The sequence below is a fragment of the Phocoena sinus genome, chromosome 17 (genome assembly GCF_008692025.1).
Source record: "Phocoena sinus isolate mPhoSin1 chromosome 17, mPhoSin1.pri, whole genome shotgun sequence".
NCBI classification, from domain to species: Eukaryota; Metazoa; Chordata; class Mammalia; order Artiodactyla; family Phocoenidae; genus Phocoena; species Phocoena sinus.
In genome coordinates this window covers 6,609,056-6,626,454 of record NC_045779.1, presented here as the reverse complement: position 1 = coordinate 6,626,454, position 17,399 = coordinate 6,609,056, and the positions used below count along the sequence as shown (strand labels likewise).

Here is a 17,399-nt window from a genome sequence, read left to right as displayed (position 1 = left end):
ATTAAGGGTAATTACAGTGGTAGGGGTCATTCTTGCTAAACCAACCTAACAGGATTCTTGTTGAAGACAGGCCAGGGTGGTCAGATGCAAAGAATGGGATGATGCGAGATGGGGAATTTGATCAGATATTGGAGGGGAGGACTCTCTCTAAACTAGCTTAGAAAGATTCTTGCTAAAACTGGACACTGCAAGGACAGACACTGTAGTCCAAGGTTGAGGCATGGTTGGAAGAGGGCTCGGAGGAACCTGACTAAAGTTTGGTCAAGGAGTCTTTGTCATCCTTCAGCTGCTGCCTTTCTCTCTTTGCCCTTACTTCTCCAGTCGGCACATCTCCCGTCACGGTTTTAGCAGTGACTGTAAGACTGACCAAAAAACTAACATCAGTAGACATCGAATCCTGTGATTTCTGTGTTTCATTTTTACAGATTTTTTTAGGCTAACATCTCCGAAGTCAAACTTATCAACTATCTCCCTTTCATCATTTTTGCCATTATCATCTTTTGTTCTTCTGGTCCTTCAAGCAAAAAATCTGGAAGTCTTCTTTAACTGCACACTTTTCTTCATCACATCAATTAATTTTGTCAGTTTGTCTTCTGGGATTGTGCTGGAATTCCTGTTTTCACCAGTACCATCTCACAGCTATGTCACCACAAGAGCCTTTATCTGCTGTCCCTGCCTTCAGATCTGCTTACAGGTAACAAAGGGTCGTCTGACCTTCCTTAGTCACAATGTAATTCCTCATTCCTCTACTGGCGGCTTGCTTTTGCTTTCTCTTGCATGAAATCTTAAACCTTGCGTGGCCTCCTTGTGATGCTAGCCCTCTGTTTCCAGAGGCCTGGCGTCTCGTGCTCCCTCTGAGTGTTGTACATACATTCTTGTGTCTCTATCTTTTCCGTGCCACTCTCACCTTGAATGCTCACACTTGACCCAAGTTCTTTGCTTCCTTTGAGCCACAGGGTCAAGGACCACATCTTCCTTCTAAACTTTTCCTGATCCCAGTTCACCTTCATTTTCCTCTAATTTCAATCTCTAACATTCAGAGGCAGTCTACTATATTTTAGTTCTTAATATTGCACTGTTTTTACACTATATTTCCTGGTCACTTCATCATGTTTTTGTGAATAAATAATGTTTCAACAATGAAGTACAGCTCTTAGGGGCCAGATGTTTTTCCTCTAGGTCCATCTGGGTATCTTACAGGATACCTGGTAGATAAATGTTCATTCAATACTTACTGCTTGATTGATGATTTTACCAAGTTTTCTTACCAAGAAGGTGTTTCACTCCTTACCTGCTGCTTTTTCTCTATTCTACAAATATTCAACATTTTGTTAAGAAATGCAAGTGTAGGAAGTACGTTTTCTGGTTAGTTATCAATATATTTCTTAGGCACCCATCCTGTGAGCACTTGGGTGGCACTGTTAGCAGAGAACACAAGTTCTTTGCCTCTCTTCAGTAGAAGTTTGGTAGATATTTGTTCAGAGAACTGATAAATGGCATGTTTGCAGGCAGATTTATTGTTGGAAAAATTAGGAAATGAGAAGTGAAGAGACTTGCCCAAGCTTATGTATTTCTGTGGCAGTGCTTGTTGCCGTGGTTGAAATAGGGAATTAAAATTATCTGGATAATGCAAGTTATACCAAAAAAAAGCACAAAAATCTATAAATATCAAGGACAGTGAGGAAATAGAATAGTTTATGAACTTTGAAAATTAATGCTTTATCTTTGCATAATAATATCTACAAGCCACACTGAACCCACCCTATTTAGGTAAAGGGAGTGCCTGGTCACAACTCGGAGGTGTCTTTTGGGGTCCTCTGGAGGGCAGAGGGGGCGAATGGAGCAAATTATATCATTTCTTGATGGAACACTTAATATTGTTTAAGTCAGGTCTTCCACATCTGTCCAAGGGAAGACTGGATTTCCATTAAGTAGATTTATGGAGACCATGAACATTCTCCTCTAGCTCAGGGATTTGTGTTTAATTTTCTGGGATACTGTCCAATGATAATGTCTTGAGGACTTGAATTTTGTGAAAGAAAAACTAGGACTTGAATTTTGTGAAAGAAAAACTAAGATAAATAATATTCTACTATCCGTGCTGGCTTCAAAATAAATTGGACCCTGAATGCTATGGCCATGATCCCCATGCCCCCACCAGCCCCAATAGCGATTTGGTTTCAAACAACATATTTAGTGTGGTTTTACTCAATAAAGTTTTGGATATTTATTGCTGCTGTTGTTGTTTTTGTTCATTTTTTGAGGTTTTCTTGATGGTTTCTAGGGCATAGCAAAGGGATATTTAACAAAATGCAGAGGTTATAATGGTTATAGAAACTAAGGACGTTTATGTAGTGCTGATCTCCGAGATGCTTCTAACTCCTTCTAAAATTAAACAGAAGCATGTGGAGAGATTTGCATGTTCCCAGGTAGAATCAGTTATATGGGGTTGTTTTTTGTTTTTTGGCTTTTTTTTAGCATAAATTTGAAAACTTAGTTTAGAAATTCAACTGGATTTTGTCATTGTGTAGGTATAAGAGATCCATAGGGAGGTGTGCATGGGTTGGCCTTAACTTTCCGTTTAAGCTTAAGCTTTTTAAACATTCAGAAGAGAATCAAAATGTGGGAGAATCACTTATTTGTAAAAAATTGCCCTGTCATGTGTTTGTTGTAAATTAGACTAATTACTTTTAGGTAGTATTATAAATACAAGGATTTGAGTTTGATAACAATTTCATATAATGCCAAGCAAAATTAAAAAAAAACATTTTTGACATTTTAATGAAAAAATGAAGAGAAAATGAAATTAGCACCATGTCTCGTATGTTGTAAATAATAGATTTTGCTCTATTTAAAAGTATGACTAATTTTGTGGCACTTGAAATAGCTGTAATACAATAATGGAAGAATGGAACAGAAATACTGTAACATAAATGACATGCGTCCTTAGTCGTATTTCCCAGTGTAAGACATTACAGCTGGAAAAGATAGTCTCATGGTCCACAAAGGTCTCCCTGGTTTCAGATTTTCTGTGATTTGCAGCCATGTGGCTGTGTTCAGAGCAAGATACCAAACAACTAAGTCTTCAGTCGTTACTGTGCAACTTGCCAATCATTATAATTTATTTCCCTAAAAATACTAATATTTGAAAAATGTCTTCTACATAAGGCAGTCTCCTCTTGAATAGGAGGCCTTCCTGAATCACTGGGATGTGCTGATGTCATTGATCTAGTGCAGTTCAGCAGTGGCAAAACACTGGTGATACAAAAAGAAAAATTCAGTACTGTTTCTACCCACAGGGCAGTATGTTTAGGGATGTTATTGCAAGAATTCCGCCCCCCCCCCCTTTTTTTTTAATGTCTGTGTCAGAATGCCTGATGATCAAGGAAGGATACAGTGGAAACTGGTATTCTTGCAGTAGTTAGAAATGCAGGAGTCTTATTTCCTTTTTGGTTAGTATGTTGATCTATGTGTTAACATAGTCACAAACTAAAAAAACAACAACTGTATACTTGAAATACAGTGGATTCCAACTCATTCAACATTTATCGGAACACCTATAATGTGTAATCCATTGGTTCCTGGGGAAGGTGAGGAAAAGGGAGGGAGAATACAAGAAAATCAGAGGAAGCTCAGGCCTTTAAAGAGGCTACCTGGGGAGGACTCTAGAGTGTTCCCTCTTTATCATCCTCTGTATCCAATGTATTGCTAACATCTCTCTGTTCTTGAAATAAATCTGTCTCCTATTCACCACCCCTGTTTCCTTTGCTACTTGCTCTCTCTGATGTTAGCCCTCATCACTTCTCACTGGATCACTTGACCATCCATCCTTCTTGCTGTCGACTCTTTTGCGTGGCACACAGGCCCTCCTGGCTGGACACCTGCCTTGCTCCTGTGTGTCTGCCCTCAACACTCCCTCACACATACGGTGCCCTTGAACCTTCCCGTACCTTGCTGCTTCAGGCCATCGTGAAACAACATGGGCTACTCTCCCTGCCTCAGATGCCCCCTTTTTGCCTTACCTGGCTGCCTTCTGCAAACTCTTCACATATCACTCCTTCCAGAAGTCTTTCCAGCATCACCAGACCCAGCTTGAGTTCGAAGCATTTCTTCTGGGCCCCAGCTGCCTGTAAATACCTTATCCTAACCTTCGGACAGTAGGGAATATCGTCACTGTTGGTGAAGTGGTCACAAACCTAGGGTCCACAGTCAGGCTGGCTGGGAAGTGGCTGGGTTCCAGCCGTCACATCATGATGGTAGCAAGTTAACCTCACCTGTCTGTGCCTCAGTTTCCTGATCTTTAAAACAGATATAATATTACCCAGCATATCAGGTTGTTGTAAAGATTGAATGAACAGAAATTTGCAAACACCTAGAATGCCTGGTACACAAAAGTAAGTTTTCAGAAAAGTTAGTTTTCTTTTTACTCTTCCTCTTTCTTCCTCTTCTTTCCCTTTTCCTCCTTTCCTCTCCTCTTTCTTCTCTTCGTCTTCCTCTTTCTCCTCCTCTCCTCCCTACTCCTTGTCTTTTTCATTCTCTGCCTTTTCCTCCGTTATAACCACCTCTCCAGTCAGGCCTCTGTGGAAGCTCTGTGGGTACTGAGACTATATTATATTCAATTCTGTGCCCCATGACCTATCATAGAGAATATTTCTTCCTGGACAGTGGGGAAAATATCATGTTTTTTCTACCTTCAAAAAATTATTTTCACTTTTCAGTGTTAGGGAATATGTTTCATTAAATTAATGATAAAATCCAGAGGTCTTTAAGAAACCTGTGTGAATGCTACATATGCAAGAACGAGGTCCTGTGTAAGTTAGTAAATTCAGGGGGTCTTGTTGTTAGTCACTGTCACAAATACTCAGTATTATGGGATTTGACTTGTATTTGTTATTTGACTTTTGTGCTGCAACTAGTTAAGATTGTAAGCATTTAAAACGTTATTAATCTGTTCTCAGGAATAATGTCAGACATTTCTATATCACTTTCTATGTGTCAGGAATGGTTAAAAGAGCTTTGCATGTATGAACTCACTCCATTATTGTTTCCATTTATAAGGTCTAATATTCATGAGTTACTTTTTGCAGTTTACATAGATTACTTATTTTATATATAATAATTGTATATAATAATTATTGTAATTATACCTTTCCCTACTAGAAAAGAAATGACAGATATGATTTTATTTCTTGGAAAGTCAAGGAGAGAAATGCCATTTTCCATCCGAGAAAGATATATGGAAAATCTTTAGTGTGGCAGATATGCAAGTTAAATAGGTAAAATAAAGTCTTCATTTTTTAAACTTGTGCCAACAGTTCTAATCAGGGATGGAGTTTTTAATAGGAGAGAAGCATCTCCATTTTGGGGAGCCTGATCCTTGGAGTGAATTCTTATCTGCACCACTGACAAAGAGTAACATTGGGACAACCAAGCTTGTGGGAACTGTAAGCTCCCGTTTTCCACAGTGCCTTTAGGAGGAGGGAGTGTGTTTAGAGATAATAATGTGTTACGTTTGTTATTATTGTAGTTTTAAATTGGAACATTAGCTAAGCTATATCCTGAAGATTTTTTTTCTTTTCCACAAATGAAGAGGAATTTCAGGAAATTTGGTTTTCTGTGCTTAAGTAAGTTCAGAAAATGATAGTACACCAAACCCCCCTCCTTTTGGGTCTGCAGTGAGATTAAGAGTTACTAAGAGGGTCTGCAGAAAAGGCACTTGTTCAACGTGGTTTAACTCACTATTTCTTGAACCCTATCCTCCTCTACCCCAATATCTACTAATATTTCCAGGCACGTTAGTGATCTGTGGAACACAGTTTGCATAATATTGGTGTTTACCATTTGGGGTTTAATTCTATGAAATGTAGTGCATCATTTTTATTAACATTAAATTTGTTGCATTTTAGTTATACTGAGCTTTTGGTCATAATGAGTTTGACCCACAAGCTTCTAAGTTGAGAGTAACTGACAATTAACAGGGACATTAATTGACTGTTGGGGGGGATTTTTTGGTTTGTTTTTTCTTAAAGGGCCCTGGGCCCTCTGAGTTTAAATGATATTCATGCAGTGGTTCACTTCCACGTCACACAGAGCAGAAAAAACCAGTAGATTGTCACTTAAAGAATCTTGGGGCAGGTTGGAAATGCAAAGATTTGTGGGGCTATTTAATTGAGCTATGAGACGTATAATTTGAGGGGGGATGACAGGCAATCCATAATTAGTAAAGAACAGGGGCTCCTTTTGTTAGTCATTGTCACAAATATTCAGCATTATGGGATTTAACTTGTATTTGTTTTCTGACTTTCGTGCTGCAACTAGTAAAGATTGTAAGCATTTAAAACGTTATTAACCTGTTCTCAAATGGCACTTGTTGTGTGGCTGCTCACTCATTGGTACTTTGATTTGACCTAATAATGGAGAAGGATGCTAATGAAAGCTCACTGGTGTTCCTTTTGTACAAGTGAAGCAGACTTCCTACTTGCCTAGGCTTCAACCATGACATATTTGTTCATAAATTATCCAGCAGCACATGTATAAAACTATTGTGAGTTTTTTTCTAAATGGTAGAAACGTTATTTGGCAGAGCTATACCACATAATGCTTTCTACTCTTCATAAGACTGGCATTCAGTAATATCCAAGAAGGAGGTGTGTTGTTCCCCATGTTTTGGTATGCTTTCCCTCTTCAGTTAAATGTTCCTTCTTTTTCCTGTGTAGCTTCCACCACTGAAGTTTATCATTTGACCGATTTGGCCCTCATTTTTCTATTAGGAGGAATTTAGCGTTCAGAATTATTTTGTGTGTGGAAAATTTTGCTATTACTCAAGCTGTCATTGGTAAACCATGGAAACATATTATTCACTCATTGGTTTTATCAGTACATGAGACTTAACCTGATTATTCAACAAATTTTGTTTCTCTGAAACATGAACTTTGATTCTCACGTGAACTTTTAGAAGGAGGGAACCAGGAGTGAAAGAAACCGAACCTTAGCGTGTTATGGAATTTTGTTTCTACCATAATTCATATAGACGTGCACCACTTTCTTTTTCCTTCTGTCATCTATGAGGGTATAAATGTTTCGGCTCTGTGACAGAGCTGTGCAGTGGAAAGCTGCTAAGTTCCAGAACTAGTCTTTATAACCAACTAGCTACATGGTTAAGAACAAGACATTTAACTTTTCTGAACTCAGTTTCGTCATTTGTAAAAGGAAGAGGTCCAGTGATAATATCTTTAGGCTAACATGCAAGCAGTAAAAATATAAGATATGAAACTTGTACTAAGTTACTTCCACAAGATCATTAATAACAAAACTTGCTACCTACTTTGTGTTAACTTTACAGGGCAACAGAGGGTAGTAATGGCTTCTGAATCACTGAAAGCCACTGAACTAACGCACAATCGTAATCCAAATTAGTCACTTTTATTCTAACCATTGTATTACGCCTTTGCCCACTTTAAGTTACTGTGATTATATTTTGCTAGCTCTTTGGGAGAAATGGGTTATTTTTTTTAATTATGAAAATGTTATTTCAGTAAATGTAATTTAATTAAAATGAGAATTTCTGCCAGCTGTTTTAAAATAAATACAGTATTCTTTTACTAGTATGAAAGGAGTTACTATTTGCTGTCTCATTTCCTCACTAATATGCTGGCGTGTTTAGCTTGAACCCGAGCTTGTGGAAGTTTATTCTTAACCAAAGCAGTTCCTTTTGCATGGAAGTAGGTTAAATGTGAACGGGGCAGCCTCAGGGTGCTTTTCGTTGTTGTTGTTGACTTTAAAAATGCCCCCTCGAGAGGGCCCCTTTTAGAAACCTAGAATCTATGTGTTTGGAAGGTTGATCCAAATTAACATTAGAATGGTTCTTTTATTTATAAAAATTATATAGGCTATTTAAAATATGCTAAATTGACACAGATTGAAATAAAACTGAATAAGAGCAGTAACACTTCTTGTTCTATTCAACCTCTGCGATAAAAGAACCGAAATCAGAGAAAAAATGTAGTGTGTGTTAAGGTAAAATTTCTGTCCCCAAAATACAGGAGGAAATGTATTTGTACAAATGGCCCAAATTAATGTCATTCATTTTCTTGTAATTTTATATGCCCTAGAGTGGTGTAAGCAGATCAGGAGTTTATATATGTTTTGACTTCTGAGAAATTGTTTATTTTTAGAGAAATACTACATTAGTAAATTTAGAATTACAATTTAAAATCATCTCATTGATAGAAATGTGGGCAGTTGATGAAGTATATTAATGTATCTTCTCTTTTGCAAATCATATAGCAGTTTTTTCCAGAGCCAAGACTATACAAACATATTAATTTGTTGGGAAAGACTGAGCCATTAAATATGAGTAAAATTGCTTAAACTGATTTTTAAAATATGCTGGAAAACTAGAGGACTACAGATTATGCTTTGGCTGTAATTCAAGACTATACAGTAACCCAAGTCCCTAAAGTTCTCAAAAGAATGACAGAGAAGCCATGATTTTCAGACATGTGCATTGTAAATGCTAATAGCTTTGCAGTGAGAAAGGTTTATATCCTCGTAATAGAGGAAACATTCGTTTTTAGCATTTCAGACCATGGGGAACATAGTAATTACAACAGGCACTAATATCTGTCTCCTTTCTATCCTTGCTTTCACTCGCCTCCCCTTCCAAGCCCTTGAATAATCTCAGAGGAATTAGTAAAAGGACTTTGAACCTATGTCATTTCCAAAGTCTCTTATTCTCTCTATAGTAGGTACATTTAGTACAGCATTGGTCCTCAAGGAATGTGTAACATACATTATGTATATATATATCATCACAGCAAAAGAATTAAGAATGTTTTTCTTTACTTAAATGTGTCCTAGACATTCCCATTTTGTGATTAACGGTGATGATTTTCAGAAACACAGTACTGAAGTAGTCTTTTATAGTTAAGATTAAGTCTAAAGCTATGCTCTCAGTAAAAATCCATGTCCATCATCAAGAAATCCCATCATTAGCTAGACCAGTCTGGCCAATGTTCAATCTTTTGGAATAAAATAAATTTGCAAGTTTTCGTCAGATGAAAAATATAAAAATAAGCAGTTAGCACTTAAACTGTTGTGTTGAGATATTTACCGGTACCGGTTTAGTTAGCAGGCGGATCCCGTCTCAGCCCACGTCAGAGACACAGTCTTGGCAATATTTGATCAAGGTTCTCACATTCTTTTTTTTTTTTTTTGCGGTACGCGGGCCTCTCACTGTTGTGGCCTCTCCCGCTGCGGAGCACAGGCTCCGGACGCGCAGGCTCAACGGCCATGGCTCACGGGCCCAGCCGCTCCGCGGTATGTGGGATCCTCCTGGACCGGGGCACGAACCTGTGTCTCCTGCCTCCGCAGGCGGACTCTCAACCACTGCGCCACCAGGGAAGCCCAAGGTTCTCACATTCTTAATCCTCAATTTTTAAGTAGTTTTATTGAGGAGTGAATGTATAGGGTTTTGGTAGATAGCTCCTTGTAAGCAATATCAGCTAAAAATGTGCATTGTAAGGCTAAAAAATGCCTTTTCTAAAGAAGTTTCACAAGTTTATTTTTACTAAAAACAGGCAAGAATAAAAATATAGAATAAATCCATAAGCTTTTCTCCCCTTTACTATGAAGGCTTTATATGGCTTAATCTTCTTAAAGGCATTAAATTAAATCATTTAGAGAAGTTAATCTATATTATCAGGGGAATAAAAGCTAACTTATCTCAACAGACTTAAAGCTTGGTGATAGATCTGATTTCCTTTTATTCCATCATTTTAACTCTCTCCTCTGTCTCTGAATCTGTCTCTGTCTCTGTCTCTCTGTCTCTCTCTCTCACACACACACACACACACACACACACAGACGCATACACATCCTTTATCTCTTGGAAGTAATTGTCAGAGGTTGTGTAATTTTTGAGGAAACAAGAAGGTATAGTGGGGGACTTGATTTCACTAGTAAGGAGCAAAGCTTTGGGGAATTTTATGGTTGTTACAACCTCTGTAACTGGGGAGCAAGTATAACACAAAACACCTGTTCTTGAATTTCTTTTTTAAGTGGAGAAGATGACCCATCTGCAATATCCCTCTAAGCTATATACTTAGAACAGGTAATAATCATCACCCAAAAGAGCCATTGTGGCAAAACACACAAATAATAAAAGCTTTAAGTAGAAACTGTCTCCTCCCTTACTCCCATGCTGCCTTCAGACTCAATTCATATTAAATTATCCAGTTAAATGTTCCGTATTTATCAAATTATTATGCTTTCTTGAGTAATCACCCTGCTCCCCCTTGTGTTGATATTTGCTCTAAAAGCTAATTTATTTGGACATGTCTTCCCCGGCCTACGTGGCAGGACTGTATTCATGCTTTGAGTCTCCTTTAAGGATTTACTTCCCAGCAAGGCCTTCCCAATCTCTGGGGAGGTAGGACCTCCTTCTCCTCTCCCCACCCCCACTTATCACACTGCTTTGTAGCTATTTGTCCAGTTTTAAGTCTTATCTTCTCGAGTTGAATTCTTAAGGCTGGACATATTTGTCCTATTCATCCTAAATTCCCCAGTTCTAGCAAGGTGCTTGGTGAGTGGTAAGTACAAAGTGAATATTTATAAAAGCCCAAAGAAAGAGTTTGGGGTGGTGCCAGCTGAGACCAGGGGAGAGAGGGAAAGAAGGAGAAGAAAGGGACCAGGAGAGGAAAGAGCCACATCGCCGTGAGAGTAGTGGGTAGTCTTTCTATACTTTAGCTCCTTTTTACTTTGCTTTTACATTTGAATTTTAACACAAAAACCTTTGGTTCTGTCAAAGAAAGATCATGTGGGTACTTTGGTAGCTTTTTCAGAGGTTGGAGGACATAATGGAGATCCCCAAAATGCTGTACTGGGGGTCACTTCTAGATGTGTTTGGTTTAGGAAAAGTAAATATTCCTCAAAACAAGATTTTGAATTTATAAAATATAGATGAAAATAAATTAATAAAATTTAAAAAAATTTTTTAAAATACCAAGTCTGAACAAGAGGAAGAGCTGAGAAATATGGTGGAGGATTGATGTGAATTTGCTCTGTCATTGCTTTCTTGGCCTTCCTGACTGGGGCAGAGGACTAGAGTCTGGTTTTCTCTAGTTTTGCCTTCTTTCTCCATGGTGATGTCCAAGAAGACGTAATTCCAGACCTTCTGGGTTGCTTGTTGTCTAGATCCCTTGCTTTATGTAGGAAAGTGTCAAATGGTGCAATGGCCAAAAGTAAAGGAACAAGCTCTATTCACGAACTTGCTGTCCTCTTATCAGATAGATCACTTGGCCACTAACTATGAAACTGGTTAAGAATCTTAAAGGCCATGTGGAAGTTTTGCTAGTAGTGAGAAACTATGGAGTAGGGGAAGAGTGGGGATTTTTACCAGATAATCATTTTAAAAAATTTATTTAAAAATTGTGGTAGAGGAAATTACAGAAGACAGAGGCCATCAAAGAGAGGAAATGCCAGGTAATTACTAAACTTTTACTGCACATTATCTTTTAGAGATACAAGGCTTGTATCTCTGTTCACAGGAGGTGAAATGGTTCATGGTACTGTTTTTATCAGTTTTTTTTTTCTTTTATTAAATGCCTTTTCTCAAAGCAATCAGCACCAGTTGCTTTGGTTGCATTTGTTGTTGATGATCCACACTGATAGTTTAGAAGCTGAAGCATTGCCATTCATAATACCTTGATCCAGTCATTTAATAACATATTTTGATCATAGACACACTCAAACACAGATTTGTTTTGTAATTTTGAAAAAAATTCTGTTTTCATCTTCTATTTTGCTTTCTTTTACGGTCTGTCATCTTTACTGTACAATCTCTTGGTAATCTCTTGTAATCCTGGCTGACTCATTTCTCAGTAAATCGAAAAAGATGGAGCTTTATGGTAGATTTTAAGTAGGGAGTGACAAAAGCGAAGGACATTTAGTATGAAAAATTCCCTTGTGTTTTTCAATTAAGTTTTTCCCCGAACAGTAGAATTGTTCACCAGCTAGTCTTGGTTGGTTAGCAGTGGTGTAATTTCTCATCCTTAATGTAAACCATGAAGGAGACTAAACAACACAGAGCAATTTGCCATCATGGAGGATCCGTCAGCACTGTGCATCAGAAAGAAATGTCCTTCATTCCACGCAGTAAGAGCTTTGTGACATCGGCAAGTTACAGTCAGTCTCTCTGAGTTCTGGTTCCCTCATCTGCAGCATGGATAATGGTATTATCTAATTTACAGTGTTGCTGAGAGAATTGAATGACATAACATGCAAAACTTGCTTCAAAAAGTTACTTGCACTCAAAAAGTATTTGTTGTTATTATTATTATGTTATTCTTAGTCTATAAAATGATAATACCAAGAACAGTAGTGAGATTGGGAGCCAGAGGGATAAAGACAACGAAAAGAGTTGGGATAAGTAAATCCGTTGAGATAGATTGAGTAATCCATAGACAAAGACGCAGAGATACATGAGGATATCAGATTTTGCCTTAACGGAATTGCACACTCTATATTAAAAAAGTGGCAGTGTCACTTGAAACAAAGCTGAATGATAAAGTAATAGCATCCTAGTAACATGGGAGATGGTTACACAATTTTAGAATTTTAACAAAGAATGAAAGCTTATTATTTGTCTCCGGTTATGGAAAAAATGACTATGGTTGATCAAGGGAAAAAGATAAACATGTATTAAGCCAGTACCTAATTACCGCCAAAATCTTTGTTACTACCTAACATAAAGCATGGAAACAAGAATTCAATCACTTCCCAACACTGTAACGTGAACTATTTTCTAGATGTTCCCTACTCATTTCTGGTTATAATACTGAGAGTTCCTTTGAAACAATGCCACAAAGCAGCACTAAATATGTGCTCTCCCACACGTTGCATGTAAGGGAAATCAAGTAGGGAACAATTTCACTAACTGTTTGCCAAGGTCAACTTTTCTGTTTTTCAAAGAGTAGTTTGTTTTCCTTGACAAATAATGTAATCCTTTCTGCCTTGAAATATGGGCCTCCTGATAGGGAATTCTTCCTTGAATAATAATATAAATCCATGTTATCTAATTTGACAGTAGACTACTGTATGGACATTTAAGAAACAATATTAGTATTAATTTGTTCAAAGGAAATACATTTATTGCTAGTTCTTTTTTTCTTTCCTTTTCCACTCTGCATCTTTACTAAATAGGTAATATTTTTTCGTAAAATGATTTTTAAAACAGTAAAAAGCTTTCTTCAGTTTTTCCTTCCAATTAAATTGTTTTCTCCCCATACCTGAAACAGGGAGTCTTTGGGGGCTCACCTGATTTTTCATTGAACATCAAAGATACCCTCACCTTCTTAGTCTCTTAGAAAGGAAACCTGTATGTGCACGTATTTAATTTTATTTTGATTTTGGTGACACAGGAAAAGGGGAGTAAGAAGATACCATGCTTCAGGAAACATATTCAATATCCTGTAATAAACCATAATGGAAAAGAATATTTTTAAAAAAAGAAGATACTGGTTTTTTTTTTTTTTTTGGTTCTATTTCTTTCTTTCTTTTTATTTGTTTTATTTTTTTAACATCTTTATTGGAGTATAATTGCTTTACAATGGTGTGTTAGTTTCTGCTCTATAACAAAGTGAATCAGCTATAGATATACATATATCCCCATATCTCTTCCCTCTTGTGTCTCCCTCCCACCCTCCCTATCCCACCCCTCTAGGTGGTCACAAAGCACCAAGCTGATCTCCCTGTGCTATGTGGCTGCTTCCCACTAGCTATCTGTTTTACATTTGGTAGTGTATATATGTCTGTGCTTTTGAAATTCTCTTCCTTTTATACTCCAGAAAACAACTACTAAGAGCGAACTGGCTCTTACTTCCCTAGTCAGCCATACTCACTATCTATTTAAAATTCCTCTACCTTTTCCCCTCTACAAACTAACAGAAAGGCTGCCAGGGTACTAGAGCAGAGAGGAGTTCAAATCCTCTTTGGCCAGATTCCTCTTGCTACTCTTAAGAGTGCTTTGTCTCCTTGCCTCACGTGTTCTAGAAAGACCCACCATTGCTAGAAGTTGGCCTTCAGGGTATGGCTGTTGAACTAGACTGAAGACCTGAGCTGGGTGTCTCCCTTGATACCCTGAGCTCTCTCTTAAATTTCTGTATCAGAGGAAACTTTTACCCTTCTAACTGATGTTTTAAAAATGCCCCCTCCCTTCTCTGCCTAGAGCAGGGACTGACCTGTCTTTGGTCCACATTCTAGGGTGCCCTGTGGATGTTTCCAAATAATATTAAAAGCAATTGTTACGCTGTTGACCCATGAGAAATTAGGACATCTGGAACGGTGTAAGACAAACTCCTTTTATCTACTAGGACACCTTTCAGCGCTTAAAGGAATAATTTGCTATAATAATAGCTTTTACTAAGAAAGAATCTTTGCTGATTTTGATGGTAGATAATATGAGGCACTTAAAATTTCTTAAGGTTTTCATGATTTAAGTTTTTTGAAGATCTTTGAAAAATAAATGACTATGAAAGGAACACATGTTACGTGTAGAAAATATGGTAAGTGACGCTATAAAAATATGTAATCCCACCACTCAGCAGACATTTTCTTCCAGCATTTACGTGTGTGTAATATATAAATATATGTCATTCATATACAGACTGTTCTGTTTATGTAGAGTGTATGGTGAGAGAGAAAGAAGAAGAGAGGAAGGAGCCTATATACTATTTATTTATATTCAGGAAGAGTGGGATTAGGAGCATAGGCTCTGGAGTAAGGTGGTGTTACTTTAGGCAAGTTATTCAATATCTCTTGGCCGTCAGTGTTTGTTGAGAGGATTAAATGAGATACTGGGAACTAATACTTACTGAATGTTTCCAACGTCTAAGACGTTGTTCTGTTTTTCACAGAATAACTATTTTTAATTCTCACAACAAACCCATGAGGTGTGTATTGGGACACTGCCTTTCTTTGTGAACTGTCTTGTGGAGCACTTGGTGTGTTGTCAGAGGTATAGTAAATGCTAACTATTTGTACAAGATTTTTTTTTACAAAATGTGGCTAGTTAGTAATAGAAGGTTTAATAGCGTACGTTTCATTTTATGTTTAGATATTTTCCCTGAATGATGTTTTTATTTAAAAATAAATTTACTAGTTAATATCTTAAAATATAAATCTGAGGACATCATTCATACTCTTTCTTCCAGGGAGAAAATCCAGATTCTTAACGTTAGTAAAGGCTAGGACTAGCTTGCCATATGTTATCTGTTGTTCCAAATCAGCTTATAGTTTTTCTAGATATGTCATGACCTTATCAGTTCTTCCCAAGTGGTTAGTTAAAATGTGGAGATTTAACTTGTTGCAAATACTCACTGCTTTGCCTTTTCCTACTTGTTCCTCACATGGGCATACAGACCATGCACAGTTGGTGTCTTTATCAGATATGTCCTAATAAGAGGGAGTATGGCTTTCCAGTTAATAAAACCTATAGTGGGAATTTCTGCACTGACGTGCATTTCTTTCATATAATAAGTGACATATGACAGCAAACATTTTTGGGGGTTTCCATAAGATAAGATTTAGCCCTTTAATCAGGGAAGATAACCAGTGTTCACAGATTGTTTTTCACATCAGAGGTTGGGGTTGAGGATAACTTATAACTACAGTCCTAGGGGCATTGTAAAGAGCACCTAACCATTTTAGTCTCATCGTAGTGGCGTCAGTACAATTCTGATTGCACTCGTGGTTTGGGAACATTTCCAGTGAAAACTTTAAAAATTATTCATTTTTTACTAATTTTTATAGGATGTTATAGCAAAACGTTTTGATCTCTTTGGCAAAAGAAATGTGTATGAAGAGTGTCCTAAGTCACAGTGTCACTTGGCACTTACTTTAAGTAAAATTATTTTAGGACTTCTAAAGAGTAACTTGAACTTTTGTATTTTGTTGCCAGTGTCTTTGTAGGATGGTGTCCAGAGGCCACTGCTCTCATATCCTGAGATGTCTTTCTGTGTAGGCCGGTTAAAGTTGCAGGATGGGACAGACAGACTTGGAGATTAGTCCAGATAAAGTGAGCGAGTACTAGGAGTGCAGAGACCCAGTTGCTGGCTTAGGAAATTCAGACCTTTAGAGAGAGCTTTGTGTTATACTTTGAAAGGCCTTCCCTGCTTTAGAATTAAAGTACTTTCTACTTTACTTTTTACTTCAGAATATTTGACTCTCTAATGATTTGTTTTTGACTAAGGTGTCTAACATTTTCCCTAACAGCATTTTTGTCACGTGTTCAATTTCCCATATGTCTTTGGCCTTTGTCTTTGGTTCGGTCCATTTAGGCTAAAAGGTATGCAGCTCTGTGGTGGCTGTACTTGAATCCTCACTTCCCAGCCCTGGCCTCAGCCTTTCTTGCTGCCTGGAACTCTGTAGTGGACTAACGCTGGCAGGTTAAACAGAGGGGCTGGACACACTTGGCTCTTGTTCTTTATTCACAAGCTCAGACCTGAGAAAATGGCACTGTTGAGGGGAGTAGGTAGAGAAAGCCTCCACCACCCCCCCCCCCCCCCCCCCCCCCCCCCCCCCCCCCCCGTCTGCCTCAAGCAGAGTAATAAGCTCATCTAGCCCCTGTGTGCTACTGTTGATTCAAGGGTAGAGCTCCTACTGGTTTACGGCAGTTCTTGTCCCCGGGGCCTTTTTGCAGCTGATCTGAGCATGGCTCCCCTTCTGAGATCACAGCAAGCCTGGAGTTTGAATCAACTCTAGAACATGCAGAGTAAATCAGCAAACTGGTCGTCACATAAGCTCAGTGGGCATGGTACAGTCCGAGAAATGTACCCGGAAAACCGTAAGCTTGTAAGATGAAGCCGGTTAAATCAATCTTCCTTCCTCCCTTCCTTCCTTCCTCCCTTCCTTCCTTCCTCCCTTCCTTCCTTCCTCCCTTCCTTCCTTCCTCCCTCCCTCCCTCCCTCCCTCCCTCCCTCTCTCCCTCTCCCTCTCTCTCTCTTTCTTTCTCTCTTCCTTCCTTCCTTCCTCCTTTCTTTTTCTCACTGTCTATGAGCTTGTGGTGGCTAGTGGTAACATAGTAGAGAACATCTCTATAATTCATGAGACCGTGTACATTTAGAGAAATGTATTTGGTTTGTGGTAAGAAAACTTCCTTTTGCACAGTTATAATGGGCTAGTCTTTAATAGAATTCTCAGAACTATGTTGGGTTTTTTTGGTTTATTGTTTTTTCCTGGAAAAGTTGCTAAGCATATTTTTTGAAACAATATATTTGTCTCTGTCAAATTTTAATTACCAAACCCCAGACCTTTTCTTCCCTTTTAATTACTGAATAGTGACAATTTTAAATTACATGATGCAAATCACAAAAGCCATTTACAGTGAACTCATAACTGTCAGG

At 38.0% G+C, this 17,399-nt stretch overlaps 1 protein-coding gene across 1 annotated transcript in view; it reads left to right on the top strand.

The window, feature by feature from the left end:
* TOX (thymocyte selection associated high mobility group box) overlaps positions 1-17,399 on the top strand; it is a 299,151-nt gene that overhangs the window by 38,377 nt on the left and 243,375 nt on the right. The gene's annotated exons all lie outside the window — the stretch shown is intronic.